Source organism: Vipera ursinii, assembly GCF_947247035.1.
Source record: "Vipera ursinii genome assembly, chromosome: 1".
In the NCBI taxonomy this organism is placed as follows: Eukaryota; Metazoa; Chordata; class Lepidosauria; order Squamata; family Viperidae; genus Vipera; species Vipera ursinii.
The window spans coordinates 327,097,667-327,112,034 of NC_139512.1; positions in this window are offsets into that span (position 1 = coordinate 327,097,667).

A 14,368-nucleotide genomic window follows, 5' to 3' on the forward strand; every position below is an offset into this window, starting at 1 on the left:
TGCCACAGCAAGACAACCACCCTTCACAGAACCTCTCCAAAGTGAAAAATTAATGACATATTGATTTTAAAAATGGTGAAATCATCTTAGCGTATGCTTTCTCTTGAATGTTCTTAATTATTCTAATATAGTTGTTTTTGTAGAGTGTTGTTGTTAGTTGCGAAGTCGTGTCTGACCCATCGCGACCCTATGGACAACGTTCCTCCAGGCCTTCCTGTCCTCTACCATCTTCTGGAGTCCATTTAAGCTCACGCCTACTGCTTCAGTGACTCCATCCAGCCACTTCATTCTCTGTCGTCCCCTTCTTCTATTGCCCTCAATCTTTCCCAGCATTAGGCTCTTCTCCAGTGAGTCCTTCCTTCTCATTAGGTGGCCAAAGTATTTGAGTTTTAGCTTCAGGATCTGGCCTTCTAAAGAGCAGTCAGGGTTGATCTCCTCTAGGACTGACCGGTTTGATCGCCTTGCAGTCCAAGGAACTCGCAGGAGTCTTCTCCAGCACCATAGTTCAAAGGCTTCAATTCTTTAGTGCTCAGCCTTTCTTATGGTCCAACTTTCACTGCTATACATTGCAACTGGTTTTGTAGAGTAGGGTTGAACAAAGGTTTTGTGACTGGGCATGGCATTATGGGTGTGGACAGCTATGATTTTATTTGGTGTTTTGTTTTTAGTACTTGTTGTGCTCGGTTTATGCTTCTTCAACTATGTTTGTGCATTTTATGCAACACCTTCCCTTTCATTTCCCATCTGTAGGAACCATCAGTTCCTAATAAAGAACCACCTTACTCACAGCCACTGTGATGTTATTCTTATATATTCACAATAATCAGTGGCACGTTAGGACTATTATACACATTTTCCCAATCTGGTTTCTTCAAATTACCTCTCCTTCCACATTCTTCCTCTTAATCCACTTCATCACAGATCCACGATGTAGCACTTAGGTTCTCAGATGCAGATCTCTTGATGAATTTACAATTCAGCCACCATCATAGGAACACCACACATTCATTCAACAACTTGCTGGAGAATTGTTGCTGATGACAATTTGCAACACTTTCCCAGCAATTCTTTTGTGCATTTTACAACTGGTCACGCAGCTGCCGAATAACTTCATTTGAAAAGAAGCATAACTTAGATGAGGAAAGCAGCTGTTGCTGACAAAGTTCAGAAGTACAGCAGATGAAGCTTTAGTCTCAAATGGACACTATCTTAGTCTGACACCTGAAATGGTGAATCAGTGAACACCATACATTTGATCATCAACTTAGGGTGTATATATACTCAGTAACTCGATTGAATCTTATTATTTGGTCTTTGAAGCCAGGAGCGCACAAGTCAAGTCAGTCCCATTAATTTTAATGAGAGAATTAATAATGTGTTTAACCACCTCACATTGTAATCAGTGCTACTCTAATATGCTTGGCTTTGAGTAGATCATGCTGTTTAAGTAACAGGCTGTCTTTTCTCTGACTCTGAAAAGCATTCTGATCTGGGCTTAAAAATGCAACAGTCCTTTTATCCATGCAGTGCCTTATCACTCAGATGTTAATGGCAGAAATAGATCTCTTAATTGTAATTTAAACTATTCCTGCCTAAGGGCTTACTATCAAATGTTGTGATGTGTGTGGGTCCTGTTTGCACTGGAGAAAGAAAAGGGTGGTAATTTTCTTCAGTGATGAGAAACCTTGGCTTCTCCTGGGAAGCGAATATCCCATTATGGACTTATCAGGTAAGTTCTTGATTAGATCCATTATTGATTAGCAGTTTGTGAGAAGGGAAAGAAAGATACTATGTTTTAGCTTTGTGTGACATTGTGCAGTTCAAATGCTGACAAGAAAACATAAATCTGACAAGAGCCAGGAATTTCTTTGTTTGATTTGTTATAGGCTGTGTTAATCCCCATTGATCCTTTTTTTCCTCTGTGAATTAAAAAAAACATGAAGAATTTAAAGTTTGCACAATTATAGGGACATACTGGAGAGCATACTCACATGGACAAAATTTGAAAAGAACTTTATTCTGTCACTCCAAGCTTACAGATGCATATAGTTCAAGACCAAGGGTTCCTGCAAAAAAAGGAATTGTATCACATTGAAAAGCAATTCTGTCACTTAATTGCTGCTTCACCCTGTGCATGCACAAGAGGGCAGAACTATGACAGCATGGACAAGCATGGCCTTTTAGCTTTTCTTCCCTTTGAAGCGACACAATGATACTTACTGTTTTATTCACTCCCTTTCCCCCATGATACAACTGTCTATTTTATCAACTATCTATTTTGGGGACTAGGAGTAAGGAAAAGCAAAAAATACCTTCTAATTTCCAATTTAAGCAATAGATATAACAAATGTCCCCTTTCCATACCTTGCAGTTGTACTGTTGAAATCAAGAGTTTTTGAAAAACAGGAATGGACATAATTATTGTTATTGTTAACAACAACAACAGTAATAATAATTCTGCAGGATATGCAAGCAAATGCCTGAGCTCAGAATTCTTTAATTGTAGAAATAGAGCCATTTACCAGACTCCAGGAGCAGATGTCAAGGTACTGTTAAGAGTCCTGCAAGCTTGAATGTTATCTGTAATGTGGACATAAAGCTTTTACAAACATTCTCTCAGGCATCTTAACTGAAATGTTAAAAGGAACAATTCAAAGAAGTACTAAGAATTCATCTCATGAATTCAGGGCTAAGGTGCATATTTTGAACTGGAGCTGTTAGTACTGATATTTTTTTAAATTGCAATGCTAGATTAATATAAAATAAACTCTCCTTCAAGCCATACCTGTCTCCTGATAACTTTATATATGCATCTATGCTATTTTCATGGCAACAGTAGAGTAATTGGCAACAAACTATAGTAGTACTTTGGAGTATTTACTGAGGTTTAAAAAGTCCCTTAAAAGTCTCCCCCCACCCTAGCACTTTGAAGCCGGAAAATCTATTCTTTACAGTTGCAATACCAAAATTGTTTTAAATAATGGTAGTGCCGTGGCTAAATAAAGTTTCTAAAATTGATACCTCTCCAAAGGTCCCTGCTGAGGGAATCAAAGTGGGCAAATTAAAAATATAGCTTTGTGCTGATCATGATGTCACATTCATGTACAAAATAGCTTGTGATGTACCGGGTTAATGTTTCTTTCAACATTTGGAAAAAAATGCAGGACCTGGTAAATGTCTTTGTACAGATTTTTCATACTATGTTGTATTTTTTTACTGTTTATTTTGTATAAGCATATGTCAAATATGACTACTGGTACAACTGCTACACCAATTGCCTTCTTCTGGGATTTCTCCCCTTATTTCTCAGTCTAGTCTATGGTTTTGGGGTTTCTTTATGTTGTCCCATTCAGGTAATAATAAAGTTCCACCTGACATAACTTTCTAGGATCATTTTGGTGCTGGACACCTAGCTAGGCATGCCATTGAACTGCTTGTGAGTGCTGATGTGAATTGGATTATGTGTTGACTCCCTTCACTGTGCCAAATGATGAATGTTTTGTTGTACTTTTTAAGAATACTAGTTTGATTTGAGAACAACTGTAACATGGAGGTTAAGGTGTTTAAAGGGGGAGGGAATTTTGGAATAAATGTCATTTTTTCCTGTGGATTGCTGTTTACTGTTTACTGTTTATGTGATTTATATACCGCCCTTCTCCTTGGTGGGACTCAGGGCGGTTCACAGGGCATACATAAGAAACACTATACAAAAATTAAAAAAGAATTAAATCCATGCCCAATTAAAAACAGAAGTACAGATTAAAAACAATTAAAAGCCCATAATCCCCCATCAGGCCAGACCAGCTAATTCGAACAGATGGGTCTTCAGGCCCCGACGGAAAGTTCGAAGGTCTGGTGCCATCCGGAGCTCCACCGGCAATTGATTCCATAAAGCCGGAGCCCCCACAGAGAAGGCCCTCCCCCTGGGGGCCACCAGTCGACATTCCCTGACTGGCGGCACCCTGAGGAGGCCCTCTCTGTGGGAACGCACAGGGCGGAGGGGAGTCGATGCCGGCAGCAGGTGGTCCCTGAGGTAACCCGGACCCATGCCATGTAGGGCCTTAAAGATCGTAACCAACACCTTGAACCTCACCCGAAAGACAACTGGTAACCAATGCAGCTCGCGGAGCAAAGGTGTAACATGGGAGTACCGGGAAACTCCCAAGACAACTCTCGCGGCCGCATTCTGTACCAGTTGGAGCCTCCGAGTGGTCTTCAAGGGAAGCCCCATGTAGAGAGCATTACAGTAGTCAAGGCGAGAGGTCACGAGCGCATGAGTGACTGTACACAGGGCATCCCGGTTCAGATAGGGCCGCAACTGGCGCACCAGGCGAACCTGGGCGAAAGCCCCCCTAGTCACGGCCACTATATGCTCTTCCAAAGTAAGCCGTGAATCTAGAAGGACTCCCAAGTTGCGAGCCCTATCCACGGGGGGTAAGAGCTCACCCCCCATAGAAAGAGATGGAACATTTGGAATGTCCCGGGATGCCGGAATGCACAGCCACTCAGTCTTGTCAGGGTTGAGCTGAAGTCTGTTCCTCCCCATCCAGACCCGAACCGCCTCCAGGCAACGGGACATCACGGCGAGGGCATCACTGGGGTGGTTTGGGGTTGAAAAGAAAAGTTGGGTATCATCGGCATACTGATGATACCCAACTCCAAAACCACGAATGATCTCACCCAGCGGTTTCATATAGATGTTGAACAGGAGAGGCGAGAGAACCGACCCCTGAGGAACTCCACAAACGAGAGACCTAGGGGCCGATCTCTGCCCCCCTGCCAACACCGACTCCGAGCGTCCCAGGAGGTAGGAGGAGAACCACTGAAGAACTGTGCCTCCCACTCCCAATCCCCTGAGACGCCGCAGCAAGATACCATGGTCGATGGTATCGAAAGCCGCTGAGAGGTCTAATAGGACTAGGACAGAGGAATGTCCCCTATCCCGCGCCCTCCAGAGATCATTCACCAGAGCGACCAATGCCGTCTCCGTGCTGTACCCGGGCCTGAAACCCGATTGGTAGGGGTCCAGATAATCCGCTTCATCCAGGACCAGAGGGAGCTGATGCGCCACCACACTCTCAACAACCTTCGCAAGAAAGCGAAGGTTGGAGACTGGACGAAAGTTGTTCAAAACGGCTGGGTCCAGGGCAGGCTTCTTGAGGAGAGGTCTCACCACCGCCTCCTTCAAGACGGTGGGGAAATAACCCTCACTCAAAGAAGCAGATATAACCGCCTGGAGCCAGCCTCGTGTCCTCTCCCTAGCTGCATAAACCAGCCAGGAAGGGCACGGGTCCAACAAACATGTGGAGGAGCTCAGCCTCCCCATAATCCCAATTGCAATATTCCCCTAGTATTATATGGGGAATTATATGGGGAATAATAATACTATTTACAGATTTGTCGGAAGATTTAAACTTTCTTGGCAAAATACAGATCTGCCCACTACCCTATATACTTGGATAGATATGGCTGCTATGATGTTCTTTGTCTCTGAAAAGCATGTTAGAAACTCAGCTGGTGCAAATGCAGCTGCCAGAGCAATAATTATGGAAATGTTTGTATTGACTAAAGACAAGGTTTTTTTTGAAGCATTTATCAGCCTATTTAGCCTACCTGTTAGATCAGTGTTTCATCAAACTTGGGAACTTTAAAGTGTGTGGCATCAACCCCCAGAACTGCCAGAGATTGAAGTCCACACATCTTAAGGTTGAGAAGGTTGCATTAATATAGGGATAGAATCAAGATCACATGGAATTCTATTACCGCTTTACAAAGCCTTAGTAAGACCACACTTGGAATACTTCATACATTTCTGATCACCACTCTACCACCACCAAAAAAGATGTTGAGACTCTGGAAAGAGTGCAGAGAAGACCAACAAGAATGATTAATAGGCTTTGTAAAACATACGAAGTCACCATTAGAGGAATAGAGTATATCTAGTTGAATGAAAAGAATGATTAGGGGAGACATGATAGCAGTGTTCCAATATTTGACGGGCTCCTACAAAGACAAATGGGTCAAACTATTTAGGACCTTGGAGTGCTAGTGAACGATCACTTAAATATGAGCCAGCAGTGTGTGGCAGCAACCAAAAGAGCTCATACAGTCCTTGGTTGTATAAACAGAGGCATAGATTCAAGAATAAATGCAAGAACACACAGTCCATCCATGAGAATGCCTTTGAAAGTCTTTTCGGAAAAAAATGTTTTTTATAAACCTGCATGAGAATTGAGAAAACAAAAGATATTTTTCTCTGCAAAGGCCAAAATGTAATAGGAATGGATGGGTGAAGAAGAGCTAAATTTTAATTCCAGAGCTAGATCTAATTCAAGTCCACCTCCATTTTTTTGCTTGTTTTGCACATTTTTTACATTTTCATTGCTAGTTTGCATATATTTTATTACATTTTAGCTTTCCTAGGCTTGGACATATTTGGGGACACTTCATTCAATTAAATTGAGCTGCTTCTGCAATTTCAGCAAGTGCCCTCACAATTTTGAAAATAGAGTTGCCTCTATTACATTAGAAGTAAATCTGATTTGTCAGGAACATTATTTTCACATCTGTACAATTTCATTCTGTTTCTGTTTTCCCTTACATTGTGTCCAACACTCCTCTGATCATAGCATTCACAAAATATAGCACCCTCCACTCCCAAAAAATTCTGTCATAGAAACATTTACAAATGAGCTGTTTTGGTTTTTTTCATTTTTCTTTGTAGACCTCTGGAATATTATGAGGCAACATAGATATAAATATATATCCTTTTCCAAGACACACTTTTAGTCCATTAGAAGATTGTTGGTTAGCGATAGATACTTCAGTTGTTTCTCCATTGTTATCCTAATTGGCTTGGATTATTTGGCATTCAGTCTCCAAAACTAAATGAATTTTATCAAGGTAGTAATAGTCAATCTTGTAATAATACTTTAAGGAGAGGTAGGGGTTGGACTTTTTTGTTTTACTATTCCATATTGGAGAATAGATATTTTATGGAAAAGATCCTTGATTTTTTATTCTTTTTCCTTTTCTTTCCATCTTTTTTTTAACTGCTAAAAGTAAGGAAAATAGTTTCCCTTATTATTTTTGGTTTGCCACACAAGCTCATAACTTTCCTCCACATTCATCTTCTTGAGCTCAAACTGTCCAGGGTATTTTAAGAAAAATCAATATGCATTGGAATCTAATATTGCTTTCCATTGAGAGCTGGAGCAGGCCAATTATTTAGCGTAAGATACTGGTTTAATGAAATGTTATGGTTGTGAATATGACTATATCGTAGCTAGAAAGCCAAGCTCTGCTGTTTTCACAGTATTTACTCATTTCTATAAAGCTACATGGTGATATATTGAATTAAAACTTGTACTTGAAATCTGCCTCCCCTTTCCCAAATAAGCCAGAATCCAGAATGATGGGTGACACCTTCTTATTTACTTATCAAATTTCAAGGCTACTTTTTTTTAGAAAGGAAGCTGACAGCTCCTGAATGTTTATCCAGTCTCATTTTTTAAAGGAAGTATTTTCATGAGCCCTCAAACAGCTTTGTACTCTTTCTTCTTCCACTGAAAGACTCATAATTAGATTGGGTGTGTGCTTTATAGCTAATTCTGTTGATATTCACCCCCAGGATTAAAAGTGGGAAATCTTTGTGGTCAGGAGCCACACTAATATTTTTGATGGAACTAAGAATCAACATATTTATGAACAAGTCTGCATGTTAAGAATTTTCTTTTTTTTTTTATTGAAAAGTTTTAAAATACAATTTTCCTTTAAAAAAAACCCCCTTCCCCCTACCTCCTCCCCCCCTACCTCCCCTCCTCCCCCCTCCCTCCTCCCCCCCCTACCTCCCCCCTCCCCCCCCCCACTTCCCAGAGCTGAATACAAGGTATATATATATATATATATAAAGCAAACCTAAGCAACCATATACTAACAACTATAAATTCTAAAATCCATCACTCTCTAGCTTATATAGGGTAAAACAAACCTTAACAATATTAAATATATGTATAAAAAAAACTAGAATAAGAAAAGAACACTCTCTAGCTTATATAGAATGGAACAAACCTTAATAGTATTAAATATATATTAAAGACAAAAAAAAAGAAAAAGAAGAAAAAAAACCCCTTCTCAAACCTATACTTATCCTAAATAAACTCCATCCATTTTATCCATTCCATGATATAACATTCTTACAAATAAATTTCCAAATTAACCAAGGATCCCAAATCAAAAAACTTTAAAGTCAACTCTTCTGTAATCGGCCGTTCCTCTTCCAGTACCACAATCCAAAAAAGCTCACCCTTTCCACAGAACCACCAAATATAAAAATATATTGCGTCTACACCCAAATCTTTTCCCCCCTCCCCTACTTGACTACTTGACTATATCGTAAAAGTTCCATAGACTTCTGCAATTCCTGCTACTTTCTCTTCTTAGATCGTTTTGCAGCAGCACGCGTCACCCTCTGTTTTATAGATTCATCCGACGAGGTTGTATCTTGATCTCCTCCAACACCGTTGTCTTCTATCTGACCATCTTCGGCCTCTTGATGCACTCCTTCTCCAGATCCCTTTCCAGCTTCCAAAAGTGTTAATGGCGTTGCATTTAAAACATTATTGTAGAAATCACGCGCTTGCATCACAGTAACCAAACGGTACTTTTTACCTTCGTGCGTCACCATCAACCCCACTGGGATCTCCCATCTGAACCTTATATCTCGCTGCTTGAGCTCTTGCACAAGAAATGTAAAATCCTTCCTTCTCCTTAGAATCTTTGGAGGAATTTCTTTTAAGACCAAAACTTCTTGATTAGCAATCATAACTTTAGTATCATAAGCAGCTTGTATAACTTCATCTCTAGTTTCCCTTTTTGCAAAATATACCACCACATCTCTAGGCAACTTTCTCTGTCTGGCAATCCATGAATTCACACGAAACACTTTGTCCATGCCTCCTTTTATTTCAGATGCTGGCTGTTTCAACACTATTTCAAAAGCCTCAGAAACCAGCTGCTTTAGATCTTCCTTAGTATTCTCCTTTAAGCCTCTAATTCTAATGGCAAACTGCATCTGAAAATATTGAGCAAGACACAGTTCCCTTTCCATTTTATTTTCATTCTCCAATAGTTTTGCTTCTAATATAGCATTCTTTTGAGACAAGTCTTCTAGCTTTTCCTCCAATTCTTCCACACACCAAGCCACTTTAAACACTGAAGTCAAGATGTCTACCCTCATCGCTTTGAGCTTCTGTTCCATCCTCTCCTCCATTCTCTCCTCCAATTTCTCCAATTTCTCCTCCATCTGTGCAAATCTAATATTAATTGATTCCAAAATTACCTGGGTATGTTTTTCAAGAGCATCTTGTAAGTCCTTTGATGTCAATATATCAGGAGGATGCAGCGCCTGCAATAATGATTGTTGCACGGGAGAAGTTCCAGCACTCCGAAGAGTTTTAGGGGGTGGTTTAGCCGCCATCTTTTACCAAATATGACGCACTTTCACTTCAGATTTGTAATCCAAAAAAGTCCATCAAGCTGGAGAGTAAAACATAGTAATCCTCTTTACCATTTCCTCTTGTATCGCTCTGCCTGCTCCTTTAAATCATAGTCATTCCTTCAGGCAGGGGTGGTCGCAGACGGCTGGCTCTGCTCCAAGAAGTCAGGAGCAGAGGCGACGGCCAGCTGGGAGCAACCCAGGCTACGGGGGAGTTCAATCCTTCAGCCGCCCAAGCCATAAGCTCAGGCGGCCCTGGAGAACTCTACCCCTACCTGGGAGCTCGCCCCCTCCTCTTCTCCCGAGGAGGGGGCTTCGGATTCGCCCGAACAGCTGATCGGCGCTGTTTCGGGCGAAAAAACACCAGCTGAGCCGCGGGCAGCCTGGGAAGGCTCCCTCCGTCGCCGCGGAGCCACCGGAAGTCCCATGTTAAGAATTTTCTTGTTTTTTCATTATTATTTTAGATGTTTCAAGGTGGAAAAGATTATTTCCACTTTTTCTGTTTTTTAAATTTTCTGTCTGAAGGCATTAGCAATTGGTTTAAGTAATAAAAGATGATGCTAGTTTGCCATAGTTTATGGCATAGAGAAAAGGGACGCGGTGGCTCAGTGGGTTAGGACGCTGAGCTTGTCGATCAGAAGGTCGGCAGTTTGGCGGGTCGAATCCTGAGTTCCGCGTAACAGAGTGAGCGCCTGTTACTCGTCCCAGCTTCTGCCCACCTAGCAGTTCGAAAGCACGTAAAAATGCAAGTAGAAAAATAGGGACCACTATGGTGGGAAGGTAACAGCGTTCCGTGCGCCTTTGGCGTCTAGTCATGACCACGGAGACGTCCTCGGACAAACGCTGGCTCTTCGGCTATGAAACGGAGATGAGCACCGGCCCCTAGAGTCGGAAACGACTAGCACGCATGTGCGGGGGAACCTTTACCTTTACCTTTATGGCATAGAGATCATGCTTCCAAAACTCTGTCCCAATACAATAGAATGTTCTTAGGAGAATAAATAAACATAAAACATAAACAGTATGGTTTATTCTAATAATATTTGAGCTAACGTTTTGAGAGCTAGCTTAGTTTAATTATTAAGGCACCAGGCTAGAAATTGAATTCAGTTCTAGTCCATTTTATGAAAGCTAGCTAAAGGACTTTGGGCCAATCACTCCCTATCAGCCCATGATATCAGACTTGAATAACAATGCCTGTTGCAGTCGATTGAACACAATTTGGCATATGCTATTTTGAACATGAAAAAAGCTCGTCCTATGCTGGTTCTTGTCCAATACTGCTTCCCAGTATCAAGTGCTTGGGAAATACTTGTTCTTCTAGTGGGTTTTGATTATTGATTAGGAAATATTGGACAAGAACCAGCACAGGCAGTTCAATTCTCACTGGCTCAAGGTTGACTCAGCCTTCCATCCTTCCAAGGCTGGTAAAATGAGGACCCAGATTGTTGGGGGCAATATGCTGACTCTGTAAACCGCTTCGAGAGGGCTGTAAAGCACTATGAAGCAGTATATAAGTCTAAGTGCTGTTGCTATTGCTTTTGTGAATCAGCCAATGATGGATTGCCTATTGTTCCTTTAAACTTTACCCAGAAAAGATGAACAACACATAAACTAAAGTATGCAGTGTTGCTGTCATGGTTCTGATGAATAAGACAAATCAAACAAAATGCAGGCATATTATTGATCTAAAAAGTCTTAGTAATGAAACAAAACATCGGCACTCATGGAGGGATGGAAGAATCTGAAATCTCCTCCCCCCAAACCCATCATAACACACACACAATCCCCGCCCTTATCTACACGTCATAAATCACATTATCCAATTAGTTTCACATATGAGGTCTCTCCTACATCATAAATCACATTATCCAATTAGTTTCACATATGAGGTCTCTCCTCCCATTCTGTACGTGGGCTCCTTATCTTCTCAAAATGTTTGTTAGAAAATTCCCTCCCTAGAAGCAGTTTAAACAAAAAGCTGTCTTACATTGTCAGTGCAAAAACATGTCAATGTTTGCAGCATTGACAGTTGCTCTCACAAGTCTGGCGTATTCCAGATGTGATGTTGTGGCCCTTAAAATTTCTGGACATCATGTCCTAAGGCCAGGAATTCTAGGAATTGTAGTCTGAATGTATCAGTCCTCTAGAGACTACAACCTCTAGCACTCCTAAACTAATTGGGAAAAACTGAGCACAAAAATCTATCCCACATATACCCTCTTCAGATTTGTGACCTTCTCAGAGAGGCCTTCTAATTGTTACTTGGATCTGGGTAGAATCGTTAATTATAGGGCGATTCTATATTTCCCCCTTTGCAAATGGCAGCAGAGAAAAATTAGAGTGGGGGAACTGGGTTTATTTTTCTTTTTCTTTCCAAGTGCAAACCAATTCTCTGTGTTAATATGGCATTGGAACAAATAATTATTGATTACTTTTTTGTACTTGCATATCTGATGAAATTATGTTCATAAAAAGACTAAAGAAGGAATTAGCTTAACAAGGGCTCTTGTTTTACATATGCGCAATATGGATACACACATGCACACGTGCACATAGAGTATCCTTTGCATAATTACATCTTGTTTCTGCCTCACAGCCAAAAAAAATGGCCTTTGCTACTCCTTGGCCAAATGAATTGGTGCTTCTCTATATGTAGGTTGGTCTCTTCCTTTGTATATGAATTAACCCTGGAGCTGTATTGTATTTCTTCTGCTAATATAATATTGTCCTAGTGGTTGCCCCTGATTAAAGAAATACATAAATAAATAATTTATAATTTAATTAATAAGGTATAATATGCAAAGCACTGTAATTTCAAACAGCTTGTAATGTCTCTAATGTACTTTCAATTTTTTTTTATTTTACATAAGGGCTATATTCATTATGTGGTTATGATAAACATACTAATGAATTTTATTACAGGAACAAATTTAAACATGTAAATGAGATCAAATAATATTAAAATGCAAACGACACAGGGAAACTTATTGCAAACTAACCTTGCTAATGTACTCGCAGGGATGGTGAAGAAGGAGATGGAAGAAAGCAGGACATGGAGTACAGAGGCCTGATAATATAGATAGTAAGTAAATACACATTGCACAGATGTCGCACAAAGCCTGTGAGCATCTTGAGCATCTTTTTAGTACCTTTGTGGGTCTTGTTACTCCCTTTAGCATGGATTGTACTGTATTATCTTTGTGAGCCATTCTGGTGCCTTTGGGGAATGCATTCTTCAATACCAACCCTGCATTCCTATGCAGACTTAAGTGGGAAGTTTTACTGCTATTTTAACTGAACCCAAGAAACACACTGACCACTCTGGGTGTTTTTTTCTCATAGACCCATATGTCCACCTTTTTTTCTGACTGAGAAACTCCTCAGTTCATTGAAATGTGATCTCTTTGTCCAGTCAACTTCAGAAGGATCTTTATGACTGTCACTATAGTGAATTGTGAATGACTTTTTGTTTGCAACCTTAGCATTTTAACTGGGAGTAAATGCTATTAAATACACCAAGACATAGTTTTGAGCATTTTACAAATGTCATTGGCATTGTTAGTACCATTATAATTTTGCCTTTTCAGCAATGTCAATCTTTTCAAGTATAGTGAGTCATTCTTACTGGATCCCTTCCAGACACAGTATTTCAAGTTATTTCAAGATTTCCAATGCTCCCACCATGTGACCACCATGTCCCTGATCCACCATTATTTAAATAAAAAAAACACTATAAGTTGCCATATTATACCTGGACAGCACCATCAGTTGCAGAATTGTATTTATTTGTAGGAATCTTTTGAGTCAACAAGAATAGTAGAGAATATCTATGATATTAGTTCATCTTTGATAAAAGGGTGCTTAATGTCTGGCCACTATGACAAACTGGCAGCTGTTATGTGAATAAACAACCTTCAATGACAACCATTACATCCATGCAGCCACTTAATTTCTGAAACTTCCAAACATGTTCCAGGCCCAACCTATGTTTACCTATGATTAAGGTCACCTAAAGGTTTTGGTTTTTTTAGAAAAGCTGTCTAATCTTCTTTAACAAATACAATGTCCTGTTGAGGATTTATTTCATTCTGAAGACAACAAACAGCTTAAGAAAATTTCTCAGTTCTGAGCTGGACACATATTTTCTAAGAGATAATAGGACTTGCCCACTTTCCTAAGATTGTATTGTGCAAATTTTGAATATATGCGTATACATACACCTATATACATACATATATAACATGGGGCCCAGGTCTGTTTGAAATTAACTAAAACCTATGGATTCTGCATAAATTTGGGTAACAATTGGAAATCCTCCATTCTTTCGGGTTCCAGTGAAGAGTAATCTGTGTATAATTACATTCAAATGAGATGTTAGCATTTTTTGTGCTTATTCTTTCTTAATTGCAGAGTTCACTCACCATGGTGATGCTTTTGATAGAATCAGGCAACCTTATTGACCTGATGCTGCAAGGCATGTTTGGAAATTCTGCTGTATTCTTCATTTTTTTTCTTGTATTTTGGCATTTTGAGGAGTCCCACTGCTTTTATTACATTCCTGACACTTTTGTTAATAAATCATTGCAAAGTTAATGAAAATTGCATTCAGGCATATCCAAAATAATTGTGTCCTTTGTCATGCTAATAAATTGAAAGATGTTGATCCAATGGCTGAATGCATGCCCATTATGGTGAAGTTTGTGATATGTTTGCCTGTTGCTTTTGTGCTTTGGGGCTTGAGAGATCAGCCTAGGAATAAAGTGTATGCTTAGCTTGGTGCTGAGTGCATCTGAGTGAAAGTGCATAAAGCCCCACAGGTCAACTCATCTTAGTTCAAATGTTATAAAATCAGCCTTTAATTATGTTTAC